The sequence below is a fragment of the Falco rusticolus genome, chromosome 9 (assembly GCF_015220075.1).
Source record: "Falco rusticolus isolate bFalRus1 chromosome 9, bFalRus1.pri, whole genome shotgun sequence".
Lineage (NCBI taxonomy): Eukaryota > Metazoa > Chordata > Aves > Falconiformes > Falconidae > Falco > Falco rusticolus.
Genome location: NC_051195.1, coordinates 22,118,673 through 22,137,730, shown reverse-complemented (window position 1 = coordinate 22,137,730; position 19,058 = coordinate 22,118,673). Strand labels below are relative to the sequence as shown.

At 41.5% G+C, this 19,058-nt stretch overlaps 1 long non-coding RNA gene across 1 annotated transcript in view; it reads right to left on the bottom strand.

The window, feature by feature from the left end:
- The window catches only part of LOC119153793, a 43,713-nt gene extending 42,409 nt beyond the window's left edge, over positions 1-1,304 (bottom strand). The window contains exon 1 of the long non-coding RNA XR_005106219.1: positions 1,201-1,304. This is a non-coding gene — a long non-coding RNA (uncharacterized LOC119153793). The remainder of the gene's footprint in view (positions 1-1,200) is intronic.
- Between the last annotated feature and the right edge of the window lie 17,754 nt (positions 1,305-19,058).

The following is a 19,058-nucleotide window of genomic DNA, read 5'->3' as shown; positions in this document are numbered from 1 at the left end:
TCAAGCCACATAGAGGGTGTGTTATTGCCAGGTAAATAGGCATAAAGTGGCATTTAGCCCAGGATTAAAGAACGTTATTGTTTCTTAAAGCTGTGAATTTAATTCTAACTGTAGGAAGGAGAAACTACCTCTCTGGGAACCTGTAAGGACTCTCAAGAGGCCTAAAGCATTGCGCTTGATCAAGGGCTGATCACATTTACAACACTGATAAGGAGCTGCAGTTATCAGCGAGTAGTTGCCACATTTTGTCTAAGATCAAGACTTATTCTGGCTTTTGTGAAGGTACTGTGAAAAGGATGCCATTTTACGAATGAGTAAGCCTGACACCATTTTCCCAACAGGACAAACAGCGTCATGCGAGAATGTGCTGCATCACCACACACTTTGAGGTTGGGCGTTTTACACAATTCACAGCCCAGAGGTGTAGCTGACTACAGTTAACAGTGAGGCAGGTTCTCCTGAGCAAACCTTGATAATAAGTTTCCTACAGAGCCCTGCTGCCAAGTCAGATCCTGCTGTTTATCTCCAGTGCAATCTGACCTGTGGGTTAGTATGACTGACTGAAAGCCTCTCCTGACCTGTCCTGGGATTCCTGTACAGAGGGTTTCTTCTTTACTCCTTATCCACAGTGAAGCTATAAGAGAAAGGTTATCTTCTCCTTTATGCATTGCCTAGTTAGGATCCTCGGTTTGGTCTCCAGATCTGGCTTCTCCAGATGTATGCTGTTCTGAAAACAGGACCAAACAATTTAGTGTCTGTATTTCTAACTCTGTATATTTTCTATATATTTTTTATCATTAATGTACACATTAATAACTATACTTACAGTGCAGTGCAATTATACTGAATAATGTATACATTCATGGTAAAAAGTATAAAGAGCCTCCATATTTGACAGAAAATATTTGTTTTAGTGCTGCCAACCCTCATGATTTTCTTGGGCCTAGAGTTAATGAGGTAAATAACAATGGTGTTAGATTTTTCACTCTTTATTATAAAACAAAAAGTAAACATCAGCCTTGTGAGTAGAGACCGAAAAAAACCCCCAACAAATCATGCCAGTATCACTGCAACCTCAAAGCATCCCAAACAGGCTGTTAACAGCCTATCATCTACAGTTACTGGGGTTGGCAATGCTTTTCATTTTGAGTGTCTACATTAATATCTAAAGGAGCTTTAGAGGAACTCTGTCCAACTCACCTCTGAGATTTGAAGGGCAGAACAGACTGTGGCTCACCAAGGCTGGCTGCCGCAGGACTACACTCACCATCAGTGTCTGACTCCTGTTTGAACTGTAGTGTTCGCTTTCTTAAATGGTCTAGTTTTGATTTAATACCACATGATATGCTCTTTCCTGTGGCTTTAATTAAGTGCTGCAAATGATTTCACAGCCCTACTATGGAAAGTTAATTTTATTGATTACATTTCTGACCTCATCACAGAATAGATGTCCTATTTGCTTCACAATAATTATTTTTCACAAAATGCCCTTGACTGGTGTTAATTACATTGTTGTAAATCTTCCACTGATTGCATCTGGCCATCTCTTTCCAATATCCAGCCTCAGACTCACTAGTAAGCCAACCAGCCTATACTAGCCTGTTCACCTTTTCAAATACTAACTTTTCTTTACTCTTCCCAAACTTGTGCAGCATGATAAAATTTAACAGAAATCAGTTCTAGTGATTTAAATTTCCTTTAAATTTGCAGGCAACTTTATAACCCTAGGAGATACAGTTTAAATCTGTCACTTCTTTGGAATATTTTCTCTAAAGAATACCAATATCTTCCTCCCAAAAATCTATTTATGGATAAAATTTTGCATATGGAAAACAAATGGATAATTTTAAAGTATATAAAGATGCTATGTAAACAGGGAAAGCTAAAAAATATCTAGCCAGACTAGGTATAGCCAAGAGGTAAGAACAGGTCAGATTGTATGGTAAACATTTACATGGTAAACATAACTCTGTTTGTATAGCTCCCAGTTCTATATATGACTTTTTGAATCCCCACATTAAGTGTAAGAAATGCTCTTAAGTAAGAAAATACAGTGTAATATATTGGCAGCAGAGAGTTCATGTGGAAGATTTGGGGCTGGTCTATAATTCCTTCAAGTCAATAGCAAAAGTTCCACTGAATAAACATTGAAACATTGTCATGATCTTGGAAAAAAAAAAAAAAAAAAAAGGCAAGATTTAGCAATAAAGCCTACTTTTCTGAGACACTGTATTTCCCAAACAAATGTCTAATTTCAAATGAATTTTAAAACAAAAATATTTAGATTTGGGTAGATAGCAGCGTACAACATCAGAAATCTTGTTTTTACTGTGATGAAAGGAGTAGAAAGCCAGCAACATAGTACAAGATGCTCATTTCAGTAAGGAAAAGTTAAGTATATGAAAACACAATGAACTAATTTCTGAAAAGTGTATTTTTTAAATACACGGCAGTGTGAGGCCTCCTTGCATACACTTGCTTACCTTTGCAAAAGGCAGCTTGGCTCAGCAGCAGAGCCCCACTGAGTTGGGTCCTTATCGGCAGCCAGCACAGCTGCATGCACTAAAGCCAGACAAGCAGACACAGTTGCCCTTAATGAATAAATAAACCCCTGAGCTTGGCACCTAGGTCTTGCAACCACCAAGCTTCTCCAGCTTTTCTTGTGAAAGGTCATTGCCATTTTACACAACTGCTAGGGAATACAGCACTTGGGAGATGGTCTGTTCAGCATTTGGATGGCAGATAAGGCAATTAACCAAGAGGCAGACACGTATTCTGCAGTTTGTACCTACTGCAAACATTCATATTAAACTGAGGTCACACAGGGTAAGCTGTTTGGTTTATAAAAGCTGGGTCTCTGTAGCCCACCAGAAGACAGAACCAGAGTAGCAAGCACTGGCATTTGCCAGGACCCACTTAGGCAAGTACAAACAGGTCACCCGCACTTATGGAGCTGCTTTGGTCTTGCTTAGAGGGCTTTGGCCTTTTAAACCAAGGCCACCTGCAGAAAGGAAGATTCCCCCATTGGTCTTGTGGGGTACTGACTCTGCTATCCCTCTTCCCAGTTCCAGCACTCAGTAATGTCTTGCAGCAAGAGTGGCCAAGAGAGGCTTTCCCAGTGAGCACCAGCTGATAGCTCCAGCTCCAAGTGCTCCAAAGTTGATTTTCTGTGAGGGAAGTGAAAGCAGCCAGAAGCTACAGTGCTGGAAAAAACAAGGCATCACAGGGAGAATGTGCTCAAAAATTTCTTCAGGATAAAGCCTGAGAGTGGCATATGAAACTTCTGCACTGGGCTGAACTGTAGACAGGGAAAATGTTTTTAAGCTTTACCTAAATCCAAACTGTGGGGTAATATAATAAGTACATGTGATTGTGTACACATCTATGTATTTAAACATGTGTATGTACACTTATAAATATATACGTGTCTGTACATCTGTATATGTGTACAAAAACACAAGGGCAGGTTAACATTTTGATCCTTTTTCCACTGAAAGCAGCACATTGAAAATACACGTTTCCAACCAAATTTCACTTCCATGATATTGCTGCCCCTAAAGACTCAACTATGCAAGTCATCTGTAGAGTTCTAACAGATAAAAGGTTTTTCCCTGCCTTTCTTTTTCCTAAAATATTAATTTCTGGATTTACAGCTATGTGATTCAGTTAAAGAAAATGAAGGATGAAGCAAGAGAGAAAGCACACAACCAAGACAAGGTTTGAAGGAGAATTATGGAAACAACATGCTGAAAGGAAGTTATATCCACTGCAGTATTAGACATCCACATGCAGTTTTTAAGGTACGGCTTTCCTTCATTTTTCTGACACCAATAATGTTCAAAATGTAACCAGCCCTGAGAATAATAGGTGTGCTGTCCTCACACAGATTTCACCTATACACCTTAGCAAGTTCTTTTATGTAAGGCACTGTCACCATATTTTTTTGACCTTGATTTCCTTAGCCAATATAATATTCTTTTTTTAAATAAGAGGGGGTGAAATAACTCAGTTTCTCTGCAGAACTTGATGTTCAAGTCTAACTTCTCTGTGGACATCATTGCCATCCAATATAATATTTTTTTTTTAAATAAGAGGGGGTGAAATAACTCAGTTTCTCTGCAGAACTTGATGTTCAAGTCTAACTTCTCTGTGGACATCATTGCCATCTAGTGTGATGATGTTGTGACTGGACTATTTCATGTACAGAAAAAAGGGTAGGAAGACGGTCATTAGTTTCACTATAAGTTGGTAATGATGCTGAGAACATAGAATGAAATCGCAGTATTGAAACGTGAGGGTTAGAATTACAATGAAGCTAAACTGAACTGCATAGCCGCAGTTATCAGAGAACTATTTTGAAAGCCAAGTAGTTAAAACAACTGATTTTGCAATCCAGCACAGAAGACAGCTTGCAACTATGTGACTGATTTATCATACTTTTCACCCGCTACGTTCAGCTTCTAATTAAAAAAAAATGTTAAGTTCATCTCTTTAGGACTCTCTGTGTTCTTACCATTTTTTTTTCCTTCAAATTATACTAGCTAGGTAAAAAAATCTAAAAAAAATACCCTCAAAAAGAAAAAAAAAAAAAGACAAGCATTTGAAAAGATACAATAGTTCACTTACAGTGAAAAGGAAAAAAGAAAATTGACTTTATTTAAAGAAAATTAATCCTACAGGAAAAAATTCAAATATAATGCAACACATCACTTTTTTATAAAATACAGACTTTACAATACAAACCAAAATGATTATTCTGCATGAAAAGCTCGGTTTAGGAATGTCAGTTCTCAGGATTCTTTGTCGAAGTGTCTAGAACAGTATGGAAAGGAAAACCATCTAGAACTACAGATAGATTCATCCCATTCTTCAACTTCTGGCTGTGTTTCTTTTTGGCTAAATTGTGTATTGGTCAGCACTACCTACAGGCCCGGGAAGGCAGAGACTCCTCCCTGCCTGCCTGCAGTGGGCAGCAGCATCAGTTTGGAAGCTCATTAGATACCTTGCCTTTAATATCCCATCCTGACTGCCAAACGCAGGTGTGCTAGGGTGGCCACAAATTTCCAGAGGGAGGGCATGCAGGCACTGAGAGATGGTCTTCACAGCAACGTGGTGAGATCAGAAAGTTGAGTCTGAAATTTTCCTCTGCTGTTTCACAGTAAAGACCTCACCCATTAGGGTATGAGACAGTAAATACTTCTACCTAATCAGCAGCATATAGAAAAGGGGAGATAATCCCCCCGAGTTGGCTATTTATATTCTTGCTGGTAACCAGACAAGGAGAAGAATTATTTCATCAAGTTTTGAGATGCTGCAAATATTTTCAGTGCATGAGAAAAGACTGGCTTGATTTCCTGTGCACTGGTACATAGTTAACAGAAGAAAATGGTGCCATAATGACTGCACTATGATGCATGTGAACAATTATGGTTGATCAGATGACTTCAGTTCTGAAGCTGAATCCTTAGCTTTGCAGCCCAGCCGCTTCTTTTAACCTGAGGTTTTTCAGTTTGGCTTGTCCTCCATAATGATTTTAAGCAGGGGCATCTATTTTGGGGTTTATATTTGAATGAAACTTTACTTTGCTGCACAAAAGTTCTTTTGCTGATGTCCCTTAAGCATTAGTTAGCTATAGAAAGAATTGTCAGGGCTGTATATATGGAGTCAATCTGAAGCTATAGATACCATTGGGGAAAGATTTTATTTGTTAGTTATTTTTAGCTTTTATTCACATCTTGGCCTTTTTATGTGCTGAAAATTTGTGGACTGGTGTACAAGCCTGGTGAATTATGGCATCAGTACCAATGAATGTAGGCGATGTACCCATGAAATGCCTCTACCAGAAGCTGTATCTATCTGTCAGTTTCTGCCAGAGAGGGTTTCTCTGCTGGTACCTGTGAATTTATTTGCACAGCTGCAATATACCCTTGAAGACCTGCTGCTTGGACAGTGCTCGGGGTCCTGACTTTTCTATAAAGGCTGTGCACAGCCCCAGGCCAGCACAGTGGCTCATAATAATGTCTGCTTGCAACACTGGCTTAATTTTGATTTAGAATGACCACAGTGAGTTGTTACTTTGGTGGTCTTTCAAAACTCAGCTGACAATACAAGCCACAAGATAGTAAGATTTATATGTCAACACTATGAGTCTCAGGCCAAAAGACAGTCCATTGGGATTCTCTCTCTGCTGTATTGCTAGAAACAAATGTGACTTAGCTATGTCTTAAAAGTAAATAAAAAAATAGATAAAGAACTTAAAAAAACTGATCCTAAAGAAAAGCTCACAACTTTGTCCATTTACAAAGCGTATGTTATTAAAGAACTGTCGCCATACCTCACGTGTGTGACTTGAAACCTAGGGGACAATCTGCTTGGTGTTGGCAAGTTTTGCAACTGCCTGAAAAGTAATTTGTTTTAGAGCTGTCCCATACTGAGCAGCTTCTCTTCAGATATATTTTTATTCATATAGCACCAGTGAAGGTACCACATTTCAGAAATCAGGCCATGTTACAACGTGACCCAAAGGTTGATGGTGACCCAGAGGACTGAGGTGGAGAACCCAACTCATCCAGCATAAAGGCAGATTGCTTTTCTTATGGCCTGCAAAGTGGTGGTATGATGTGTTGAAGGCATCCAAGGGACCACAGCATGGCTAGATCTAAGTTTTTTCTACCATAACTGAAGCGTTGTGACAGTTTTGATATGCAAACTGAAAAAAGGGGAGTCACAAGTGTAGCATTAGGAACAATGTTCAATATACTCCTTTCTTATAGCATGTAACGTAGCATAAATATCTCTTCCATTACTATGTTAAAATTCTTCTTATTCCTGGCAAATAGGAAATCTAATTAATTGGGATATATTGTAGAGATGGGGATTTTCTACAAAAACAAGTGGGTGAAGCTGCTTGAAGCTCCTCTGTATAGTCTTGCCAACTTTTGCAAGGCTCTGGATGAGTTTTACACTGGGATCTCCTGGTGAACTAGACTGGAGACTCAAGAGTTAAGTAAGTGCAAGCAACTAAAATACATCTGAGCATACAGCTGCAGATTTCATAAAGCTTTTGTGGATGCCTGTGTCAGTCCCAGGTGGATTGCTTTGACACATATGTATACTTGTTTGCATAATTTTTTCTATGATGACTTTGCAAAAGAAAAAGTTGCTTTATTTATTTGTACATCATTGCTATGTTTAAAAAATGACCCTTTAGCTTTCTATTAAGAATGAGAAACTTGTTAAACTTATGTCAGGGAAAAGGAAATGAGAGGAACAACTCCAGACTAATGCAAAAACAAGAGCAGGATGCTGCTTATTTTTAATAAACCCACTCATTTGACCATCTGACCATTCCTTTTATAGATAAAAATGAGATTTTTCCCATGACTGCTTTTCTGACTGTTCAAAAATAGCCTTCAGTTTTGTCTTGGAAGTTGCTTATAAATATCTATTTCAGAATGCAAATCTTTTACAAAAAAATCCTCCCCAGAAAAGCGTTGCAACTATTACCACATTTTTGGCTTTTCTCTTACCATAATTCTGTTATTGTTCATTTGATAATTAGGAAAAAGAAAGCAAAACCACAACAGTTTTCTACGTATAAATCCAACAACGGAAACCCTGGAGTTTGCCTGGGCTGGTTATTGCATACATCGAGCACTCAGTGTTTTTAAGAGGGCTCTTGCCTGCTTTCCTACTGTCCTGCGGTGACATCTTCTGGGCCCTATTCAGACTGCACAAAACCACATCCAGCGACACTGGTGGAGGACAGCTTAGAAACCCTTCAATTTCTTGCCATTAGTAGACTTCTAAACTAGGCCAAAAAATCTCACTCTTCTGCGTTCCCACAAGGATTATTCTCCTTTGAAAAACCCCAACCCTGTTCCCAGGAACTGATTCACTTTACTGTTTTCATTTTGCACCACTGTTAAGATGTAGCAAAGGAGGGCTCAGAGGTAGGGCGTGGGGTGTAAATCACCCCTCAGCTTTCCCAGTACAATGCATTTTGAACCTTGCTGCTTTGTCCAAAGGATATTTCAACTTCCAAAACTGGTTATTTCCCCAGACAAAAAAATCAGATGAGCTGATCCACCCAGCTCTCATCTGCTGCAGCCTCACGGATAATGAACTGGAACAATGCACACACAGAATGAGGAGTCCAGTATATTTAACAAGTGAATACACACAACCCTCTCAGCACCTTCACATTCAATTAAATAAACCTATAGCACGAGAGACAGACTTGATGGTACATAGAGAAGTCAATGATAATTTTTAAAGTGGTTCTAAGTGCTGCTGGCTTGAAAACAAGATTTGTCACACAAAAATGATGTCATGTAACCAAATGCCAAATTAGCTATTTCCTGCAGAAGGGAGCATTAGCACAGATGGTTTGGTATTGAGTTCTGTCACAGGGCAGTCATTTTATCCCTTTTCCCCCATACAAAGTCTAATAGCTTGGGCTGGAAGAAAGGCTGTTGGTCATCTGGAGGTTGTATCATGTGTGTCCTTCCACAGAGACCAGGAGAGTCTGAGCTACTGCTCTGTGCTAACCTGCAGTAAGTATGGGATAGTGGAAACAGATGAAAAAGGCCCCATCCATTTTGCATCTCAGATGGTCAATTGGTTGAGCACAAAATCACCTCTTCAGTGCAAGCATACTTAAAATTAGGAGCTTTCTATAGCATCACTGTCCAGTGTCTCCTCTCTGTCTCCCCTCTCTTCGCACTTCTAAAAAGTTTTGACAATTTTGCATCTCAGATGGTCAGTTGGTTGAGCACAAAATCACCTCTCCAGTGCAAGCATACTTAAAATTAGGAGCTTTCTACAGCATCACTGTCCAGTGTCTCCTCTCTGTCTCCCCTCTCTTCCCACTTCTAAAACATTTTGACAATTTTGCATCCGAGAAGATGCAAAATTTTTTGCACCCTTCAGATAAATGAGCAAAGATTTTGGTTGGTTTTTGAGTGCAGCCCAACAAACACTTTTTTTATTAGTTTGTTTGCCTTCTTTTTTTTTTTTTTCCTTTGGTTTTTGAAATGGGAGGTAGGCAAGATGGAGAGAGCAAAAAATGTTAGTTGGGTAGTTCTTGTGGTATCCAAACCTGGGAGGCAGATAGGAAAAAGTTATGGGACCATTACCTGCCAACCTGAGCCACCCATGAAAGGACTTTTCCCATAAAGAGGAAAATATTACTTGTTACAGACTTCCCTCTTTTAGCTGGTCCAGGCACGTCATGTCTTATGACCCTGCTGTTCCCACAGGGAGATTAGGCTGGGCATCCATAAGCTCTCCAGCGCCCCTGGGTACACCCAGTCCACTAGAAATCATCCAAACTGTGGCTTTCTCCTGGGTAGCAGAGCACATCAGACAGGATATTCTCCCCACCCCATCCCACATGATAAATTGTCCTTGGTCCCAGGTGAGGGGAGGGACCAGGGACTGTTGCAGGGTTAAGTATGAGGGGAAGCCTCACAAGCAACTGTGTATTTGGTCAGTTGGGTAAACAATTAAGAACCCGTAAATACTTCCAGAGGGTCTGTGTGGCTAACCCTCGGGGTGGGGTGGCTGACTGTCCTTGGTTTAATGGAAAAGACATCCCTTTTAAAGACCACCCTAGTTAAAGGGGCAGAATTCTTGCATCGTTCGGGCCTCATTTTTTGTTTTCTCTCCACACTACACAAACAGTTACAGTCAAATGAGGCTTTAACCATAAATGCTGCTGCATCAGAGTTGCAGGGTGTAGAGCCTTTAAGCTATAATTCCTCCTTTGCTGTGCAGAAATAACAAATGGACACAGGAGCAGTAGCTGCTGCAACTTAAAAAAAAGAAAAAAAAAAAGTATGGCATGAGCCCTCAAAGGAGAGGGGAATTCTTTTCATCAGCAGGTAAGACAGCCTAAACACTATTTCAGCCTTAAAAACATGCCACAAAAACTACAGTTCCTTCTCCCTACCATCTGGAGCTGAATGGAATCAGACTTGTGCTGGGACAGAGTGATCTGGCAGAGTTGGAACCAGATGTATTGCCAAAAAAATCAGTGTACTTGAGAAAGCCCTCTGCTTAGCGAGGGAGATGGCGTGGCCCACAAAGCACAACTGCCCTGAACAGCTTACTAGTGGATGAAGTTACTGACACATCCACAGTGGAGGATTAAAGCAGAAATAAGATAACAAACATGCAATGATAATTTGCAGCTCTACAAGCCATCCCATGCAGCCCTTAGACCTCTATACACTTCAATAAACCCACATTTGAATACATCACAGAGGAGAAGGAAATGACAGCAGCCAGAAGAGATGCTGCATCTTCTTGCAGAAGACCAAGGGGTGAGTTCAGTGCTGACAGCTACACTGAATGGCTCTGATCTTTCCTAGCACCACTGGAATTTCTAGAAGCACAGACCCACTGACTTGTTTCCTCTCTCCCACTTAAGCTTTTAAGACTTGAGGAAAATCCTGCAAAATGCCACCTTTGTAGCTTTCCCATCCTCCGCACTCACCCCTCCAGTACTGTTTTGCAGAAGCTGTGATGAAGCCCCCAGCTGACAAACTGTGAATTTAGAGCTCTGATAAGTGGAAGAAAATCATTCTTCATGTCTTGACTTTTTGGTGTTCTAATACCAGTTGCAAAACTCCCCGAGAAAAATTCAGGGCACACTTTGATTTGTTAATGCTTCTAATCCGATAGAGAGCTATACATTTAACTTGTAGACCAGAGGAGAAAAACCAGATAAAATCAGTCTCCTGCCTGTTGCTTTTATGGCCTGTACCACAAGGGGGACTCTCCTACAACTTTACACAGCAAAAATAATTTCAAAGGGAAGAGAAAGCATGAATAAATCATTTCTGCAGCTGAATGTGCAGACTATTTTAGGCTTTAAGTTTTTAAGCTTGCAGGAGCTTTTAATTTGCAAAAATCATTAACAGGTATCAGTTTATGTTCATGTCCAACTGCTGTTCTCGCTTCTTTCAGCTCCTGGTTTTATACTGCATGTTGCACATTGCAAATATCCTATTAATTTTTCTTTAGAGAGGGGAATTTAAGAGACTTTGTTGAACCACTACCCAGAGCAACCTCTGATTATATTCCAGGGCTGGGAGAATCTGCTCAGCTGCCAAGGCATGTCCGCAGTGGTGCATGTGGTGCAGAAGACAGACAGCAGCATAGGTGGGGGATGCGGAGAAGTCATGAGACAGGTAGGGGGTGCGGGCTGCAGGCTGTGGTTTGGGCAGCAGAGCAGAAGGGGAATACGACATAGAAGAGTGCCAGGAGGGAGGGAGGAGATGTGTGGCCCAGTGCTAATGAACTTGAGCCATCCATGGAGTCGTGCCTGTCTTAGGGTAACACATTATAAACTGCCAGAAGAACAAAAGCATAAGTTAAGGTTTCTGCTAATGTGCACATATTTAACTGTGGTTTGTTGTACTACTTACTACTCAGCTACCATGAGAGCTTGACATTGCACAGCTGCATACATCACTTTCTAGCTCAGATACAGCACACATTGTAGGGTTTATCAATATTTAAAGTTCACTTGAGATGATAAACTGAAAATCAAGATTTAAAAACACAAGCTCTGTTCCCTTTAATTTTTAGGAAATGAATATAACTGGGTCAATAAATATCACCCTGAATTGTCTGTATGGTGCCTTTCTTTGGTAAAACGCAAAAGAAAACTTGTGTAGCCATCTAACTAAAACTCTGTTATTGTAGAACTACATTTAGTGGGAGGCTGTGGGTTTATGGTGAAAGTTACAGAAGATAGTGACTGAAATGAAACTGAGAATTAACTGCCTATTCAAACAAAGTTGTAGGTGACCTCACAATTACTTCAAAAGCTTCCCCAAAGAAGAGACCTTATCATTCTAATTAGAATTTCATTTTAGTGGGAAAAAACCCTTGTATTACACAGCTGCCATAATTCTTATTATAAGTGAGCAAATAATTATTCCTACTCAACATACTAAATTCCTATTATATCTTCAAAACATTAAAACCAAAAGTCAGAGATTTTTAAGTCTATGCTGAAGGACAGTGCTTGAAATGTTCTGCCAGTCAAAGTGTGGTGACGAGCACATTCACATGGTATGGCAGAGGTACATATCATATGTACATATCATTATCACAATGATGACTGGCTCTTTAATGGTTTTTAGTATCTCAGCTGTGTATGACAATAGGAAAAGAAAGTAACTTGCACCATGAGCAAAGAAAGTGTTTTGATTTTCCTCATCTGTTCCTCTGCCACGCACACCACAGTCATATCAGGTGTCCCAAGGCCACCAGGACACCCTCAGTGGTCATGGAAGAACACGGTGTGTCCTGGCTGGCCATCTGCTTGTGGCCAATTGAATGAGTAACAGCTGAATTCTTGTCTTCCTCTGGGGGCACAGAAGCATTAATTTGCTTCTCGCTTACCTCTACCCAGCTGTCAATTTTCCTGAAGCCTGTGGAAACTTAGTTAATTTGGAGACTGCTAACCCTCCTTCAAATTTGGATGAAATCGGTCATTTGGTTCAGAAATTATTCAGTGTCAGGGACAAGTGGGTGGACACTTCAGTCAAAAAAGCATTGCTTCCCTAGGAAAAAAACCCTGAAAACAAGAGAGTAACAAGAACATTAGAAGAAAAGGAATCCCAAATCTTAGGAGAGCTAATTAGTATCTCACAACTGTTGGAGAACTGAATGAGTGGGCAAAAAAAGGGAGGGAGGTGACTTTCAGTAGTGATAAATGCAAAGAAATGCATATAGGCAAAAATGATCCAAACACTACCTGCAAGATGCTGAACTCTGAACTGATAAGAACAACTACAAGAAGAGCTTCTGGAGGTATCACTGACAGTTCTTGGAAATCAGGGCACAGCCCAACATTTGTCATTAACCAGAAATAGTCAAAATAATTGGGCATCATCAGATAGATCATGGCAGAGATGGCATTTTTCTGCTGCATAGTTGCATGAAATGCATGCTTCTCTCTGAAGCTAGGAAAGGACAAAAACTCCTTCCATGCAAATCCTGCTGCAGAAGTTGCAAAAAAGAGACGACTGCCTTGGATGGTGATCCTTCCTTGGAAAGACACCTTTCATTGAAAAGTCAGCTTGTTATTCTAACATGCACTGTAGCCAGGCTGCTTTACTAGCACTAACCAGTATTTTTGTGTCCTGGTTCAACATGGATGGTCTGCTTTTAAATCCACTTTTTATAGAAACAGTACTGAATCAATGCCCATAAACCAACCTGCCAAAAGGAAAATGAGAAAACAGGAGTGGGACCTGCAGTGGGAATGGAGTCTAAGGAGTTACATATTTACACTTAAAAGGAATATGGCCTTAAGCCCTGAACTGTGCAATACAGGACTGACATGGCTCAAATCTAACTATGCATGAAAAAGACCAGTTGTGAATAGCTTCAATAATAAGCTTACTATGAAAAAAGCACTTCAAGTCCATGCTAGTGTTTCTTGGAGTTTTCTCAGTACATTCATATAGATAGTCATAAATCCGTGTAGCATTTTGCTGCATGAATAAAAGGAAGGTTCCATATTCCAATAGTTATAAACTCCTTCATTTATTATTAAAGCTTCTAAAATATGTATCAGTAATAAGAGCTGAGGCCACATTCTCATATGAAATGGCCCCACAGAAGTCCCCTTTGCTAAGGCTAAGTAAGAATTGGTTTGCTCCTGTATGGTCTGTTCTGTGCTTTATTCGGGAGACTCATTCCCCCGTTTTTTAAATGCAACTTGAAACGTGCATTTCATCAGCAACAACAACAACAAGCATTGGAGGAATTTTTTTCATTAGTTCCTAAAACATCTCTCTTATCGGATGATATATGTCCCTGTAACATGCTTGCCATCATATGGAATTCATGTTACTGCAGTGCAGAGGGTCTTCCTATATGGAGGCGAAGGTCAGTGTACGTGTCCACTGAGCATCCTTTGATTTTAACATCAGTCATGCTCAGAAACTGCAGTGCTATGGCAGCTACTGCATTTCAAAGATTTTATCATTTTAACAGTCTGCCCCTAATTGACTTAGCCAGAAGAGATCAAACCTATAGTATTGGTGTTTACTTGTTAACCTCCAATAGCTAATTACTGCTTAAACCAGTCTTCATTTTCCTATACATCCATACATAGGTGTATAATGCAAAAAATGCAGCTGCTCAAAAGCTATCAGGGATCTCCTGAACAATGGAGAAAAAAATCCCAACAAAACCCCCCAGTTAGCAAGAGAAAGTGGGTATGATGTTTGGAGAAGAAGATATGAAGGATGGAAATCAAGGGTGGAAACATCCTGGTAACCTATACCCGCCCCTCCAAAAAGAATCACTACATTCCTAGTGATCTGCAGTAAAACAAAGACTAAGGCTCAGCAGGAAAGTTGTACTTGGGTGCTTACCCTAGCTAGATGCATGCAACAAGCCTTCGCCCTCAACTATTACAGTACACTACCAACACAATAATCCAGCACATGCTAAACGTACTCGACGCAATTTTATGTCATTCTGGGAGATGGTTCGATTTTTATCAGCAAATGAACACCAGGTGGTTTTTTTTGGCCAAAGCAGGAAGCTTCTTCAGGAAGGACGTAAGGTTGGTATTATTCCTTCAGAACCTATTTGCAACATTATATTTGCAACTACCCCAGGCCTTAAGTATCAAGACCACACTCCCTCTGCCCTCTTTTTGAAAACATTTTTTATAAACGGTCTACAGATCAGCAAAGAAGGGCTAGAATTTGGAAAAGGTACAGCTGTCCAGCTGTAGCAGCCACAGTTTTGCACTTAAGTATGCTGAAGGTAATGCCAACAACAGGGTGGTGTGCTTACATACTGGCAAAGTCTCTGCTCTTAAGTGGACCTTAGGAGGACTGTACTTCCAGCTGCTGTATCCCATGATTTATTAGATTTTATTGCCCCAAAATGATAGCAACAGAGTATATTTTCTACGGAGGCTAAACTAGCAGCACTCAGATGAACGTATGTCACAGCCTAGAATTAATTCATTTCTACACTTCAACAGCAAAGCCACCCCCAATTCCTAAAAAGCAAATCTTGCCCTCACCTGATTTCTCATGCAACTTGCCAGGTGAATGGATGTTGGGAAGAAAGCACAAGAAATCAAGGAGACACATCCTGCAGTAGCAGCAAGTGTGACATTTCATTGTACTTGCAGTCTGTTACCTTGTTTTTCAACCTCAGAAGCTTTGCTGTCTTTTCTTCTTACACTTTTTTTGCTTTAGCAACTACATTCTCATTAGTTTGAGGACATGGAGGTTATCAGGAAGGCTGGAAAGCTGTGTCATAAACAGAGCAGCTGCTGAAGTCAATGTGACTTTTCTGCTTGCCTTTGCAGAGACTACAGCTGAGCACTTTGCCTCCTGCTAACCCAAACTCATTTGGCACAGAAGCTATTCAGCTGTGTTACCGTCACAGTGGCACAAGAAGTGTGCTCTGGCTTCAATGGGAGCTACACCTCACGCCTGCGGGCACGGGGCAGCATGCAGGCAGCTCTGTGTCTGTGTTTCGGTCACAGCCATGGCACGCATCCAGCACGTGGGACCAGGAGGGAGAGGTGCTGCACAGCCACGCAGTGCCTGCTGCTGCACAGTCCTCCCAGTGCGCAGGGCAGTACTGCAGCCACGGGGCCCCACTTTGTGAGCTGCCAGGGTCTGGTGGTCATGGCATTGCATAGTGAGAATGAGTGCTGCATGCTTCATCATTTCTCTTTCTCCCTCCTCCTGCCCCCTTGAAGATATATTTAATTTTTACATCAGAATTTCCATCTTTCATTTTCGGTAGTCTCTTCTTAGCTTGTTGTAACAGGAAGATCTATTTTATCTAATAGTCTGTGTCACAGCTATACATTTATAGATGGAGAAGGATGATGGACAGGTAGGTGCATGTGTGTATACAGATACACATGCATTTGTGCACAGACAGCAAATCCCCTCCAAGTAAACAAGGGCATGGCTATTCTGTAAGAAAAACGGACTGTAATTTGTCATCTTGGCAGGATAATTAGCCTGGGCAGTACAATGCCCAGCGCGGCTGTACTTTGGCACCCGTGCTAGACTGAGTATCTCTCCATGCACTGTGCAGTCCTGTCTCTACTGCCCTTGCTCATCTTTTTTAAGGAAATGAAGGAGCAGGTGGCTGAGCCAAGTATAGCTTCTGAATGTGAAGTCTGGGAGCAGCACTACTGTTCCCTTCCTGTGCTTCTAACTTACTTGGCCTTAACAATCCTATCCACCACCAGTGTTTCACTACATTGTGAAGGTCTTTCAAGGTGCCTACAGACCACTTTATGCCCTGATGTCTACTCAGATTTTGCATCCTCATACTTCATTTATTTATCCATAGTGATAGTGTAACTATTCAGGTTATTTTCAGTCTGCGATAGAAAAAACATGTATCAGTAAATTAAACTGATGGAAGAAACAAATATTTACTATTCTTACTTGGCTTGATGATGGCATTAGTTTTTGTAGTTTACTGCATTCTTACACTTTGTGTTTTCATTTGAACAGTGGTGATCAGAGTTCGCCATTTTGTTTACCCTCTTTTCCTAGGACTAGCATGCTATGTTAGCTTTTTGTAACACTAAATCAGAGCAGACCCTGCTTAATATTTTATATATTTAAAAATTGCACTTTCCGTTTTCATTAAAACAGCCTCTTACCAGCATTTTCGAGATAACAAGTTAGAATAAAATAGCCCTTTGTGAATGCTGTTAGAGACATGCTGTCTAGGTCTAATTTCTAAAATGTAATACATTAAAAAATAATAAACTTTCTACCTGTGAAAAATTAATCAGATTAAATAATGACCTTAATACAGTTTCCCTTGGTTGACCTTTATCGAGGAAATAAATTCTTTCTTAGATACTAAAAATAATCATGGCAAAGTACAGACCTCTCTCCTGTTGGCCTTCAATACACTCATTAAGGAGAATCTAAAATACTACCTCACTGAGTAGCAGCTAAACCACGGCAGTGCTGAACACTGTGGTTTTGCCACTTTTTCCTCACAAAAAGTGACACACTGCTAAGTTGCCATGGGGTGTAGCTGAGAAGCACTAACTATATCACATAGCACATAATTTGCTAGTAGCTCCACAGGAACGGCTCAGTCTGCCAAACAGGAGCGTGTTACACCATGCAGTACCTCTGAGGAGTTGGGGATGACTCTTGCACGAATGAAGTACCATCAGCTGCAACCCGCTTAAGCGGTGGCAAATTACTGCGCTTCTATGGGACCCCTGGCTGCAGGGTGCCAAACTCTTAGAAGATCACTGCACTCTGAAATGGAAACTTGCCTCATTTGTATGCTTCAAAAGACAACAGATACTTTATGGGCAGCCAGAGAGATGATGTACATGCATATTGCAACTCTAACTGCTGAGGAGAACCAACCATGGATTTCACCAATGAGCCATTAACTATCAATCTCTGCAACACAGCTTTGTGGTGTATCAATATAAAGGCTTATATTCTTCCTAAACTCTTGAGGCAAAACTAAACCTGCCTCCAGCATAACACAACATTCAGCTCTGCACCAAAGCTGCCCTTTTCTATAAGCATCCTGTCTCCTGCTCCCCCCAAACCTCCAACTGGACTTGGGTAGCCCTCACAGGCTGTGAGGAACACCTCCTCTAGGAACAGGCACTTGCAAAGTTTCTGAGAACTGCTTCAATTAGAAGCATTGAACTCACATTCGACTTTGGCAGGTACCATGGGCTGAATGGGATTTACCCGAGGGCACTGAGGGAGCTGGCAGAATTGCTCGCCAAGCTGCTCTCCATCAACAGTCCTGGCTCACCAGGGAGGTCCCGGAAGACTGGACGTTAGCAAATGTGATGCCCATTTACAAGAAGGGCAGGAAGGAGGATCTGGGGAACTACAGGCCTGTCAGCCTGACCTTGGTGCTGGGGAAGGTGATGGAGTAAGTCATCCTGAGCACCATCGTGTAACACATGCAAGATGGGTTGCAGGAAAGGCTGTGGATGTCATCTACTTAGACTTTAGTAAAGCCTTTGACACTGTTGCCCACAGTATTCTCCTAGGGAAACATGGCTTGGACAGGTGTAGTCTTCACTGGGTAAAAAGCTGGCTGGGTGGCCGAGCCCAAAGAGTGGTGGTGAATGGAGTTACACCCAGCTGTCGGCCGGTCACAAGTGGTGTTCCCCAGGACTCAGTGCTGGGGCCAGTTCTGTTTATCTTTATTGACAATCTGGATGAGGGGATTGAGTGCACCCTCATTAAGTTTGGAGACAGCACCAAGTTGAGCGTGAGCGTTGGTCTGTTGGAGGGTAGGAAGGCTCTAAAGCTGCCTGGCAGAAAATGACCTGGGTGCTTTGGTCAACAGCAGCCTGAACATGAGCCAGCAGTGTGCCCAGGTGGGCCAAGAGCATTCTGGCTTTTATCAGAAGTAGTAGGCCAGCAGGACCAGGGCAGTGACTGTCCCCCTGTACCCGGCACTGGTGAGGCCGCACCTCGAATCCTGTGTTTGGTTTTGGGCCCCTCACTGCGGGAGGGACGTAGGGGTGCTGGAGCGTGTCCAGGGAAGGGCAACGGAGCTGGGGAAGGGGCTGGAGCACAAGTCTGATGAGGAGCAGCTGAGGGACCTGGGGCTGTTTAGCCTGGAGAGGAGGGGGCTCAGGGGGGACCTTGTTGCTCTCTCCAGCTGCCTGACAGGGGCTGTGGGCAGGTGGGGGTCGGTCTCTTCTCCCAGGTAACAAGAGACGGGATGAGAGGAAATAGCCTCAAGTTGTGCCAGAGGAGGTTTAGATTGGATATTAGGAAAACTTCCTTCACTGAAAAGGTGGTGAAGCATTGCATCAGGCTGCCCAGGGATGTGGTGAGGTGTTTAAAAAATGTGTCGATGTTGGTGCTTAGGGACACAGTTTAGTGGTGGACTTGGCAGTGCTGCGTTAATGGTTGGACTCAATCTTAAAGGCCTTTTCCAACCTAAACAGTTCTATGATTCTGTCTACAGTCTTCTTTGAACAGAGAATGAAGACTTGAGAGCGGTATGCACTCAAAAAGGCTAATTTT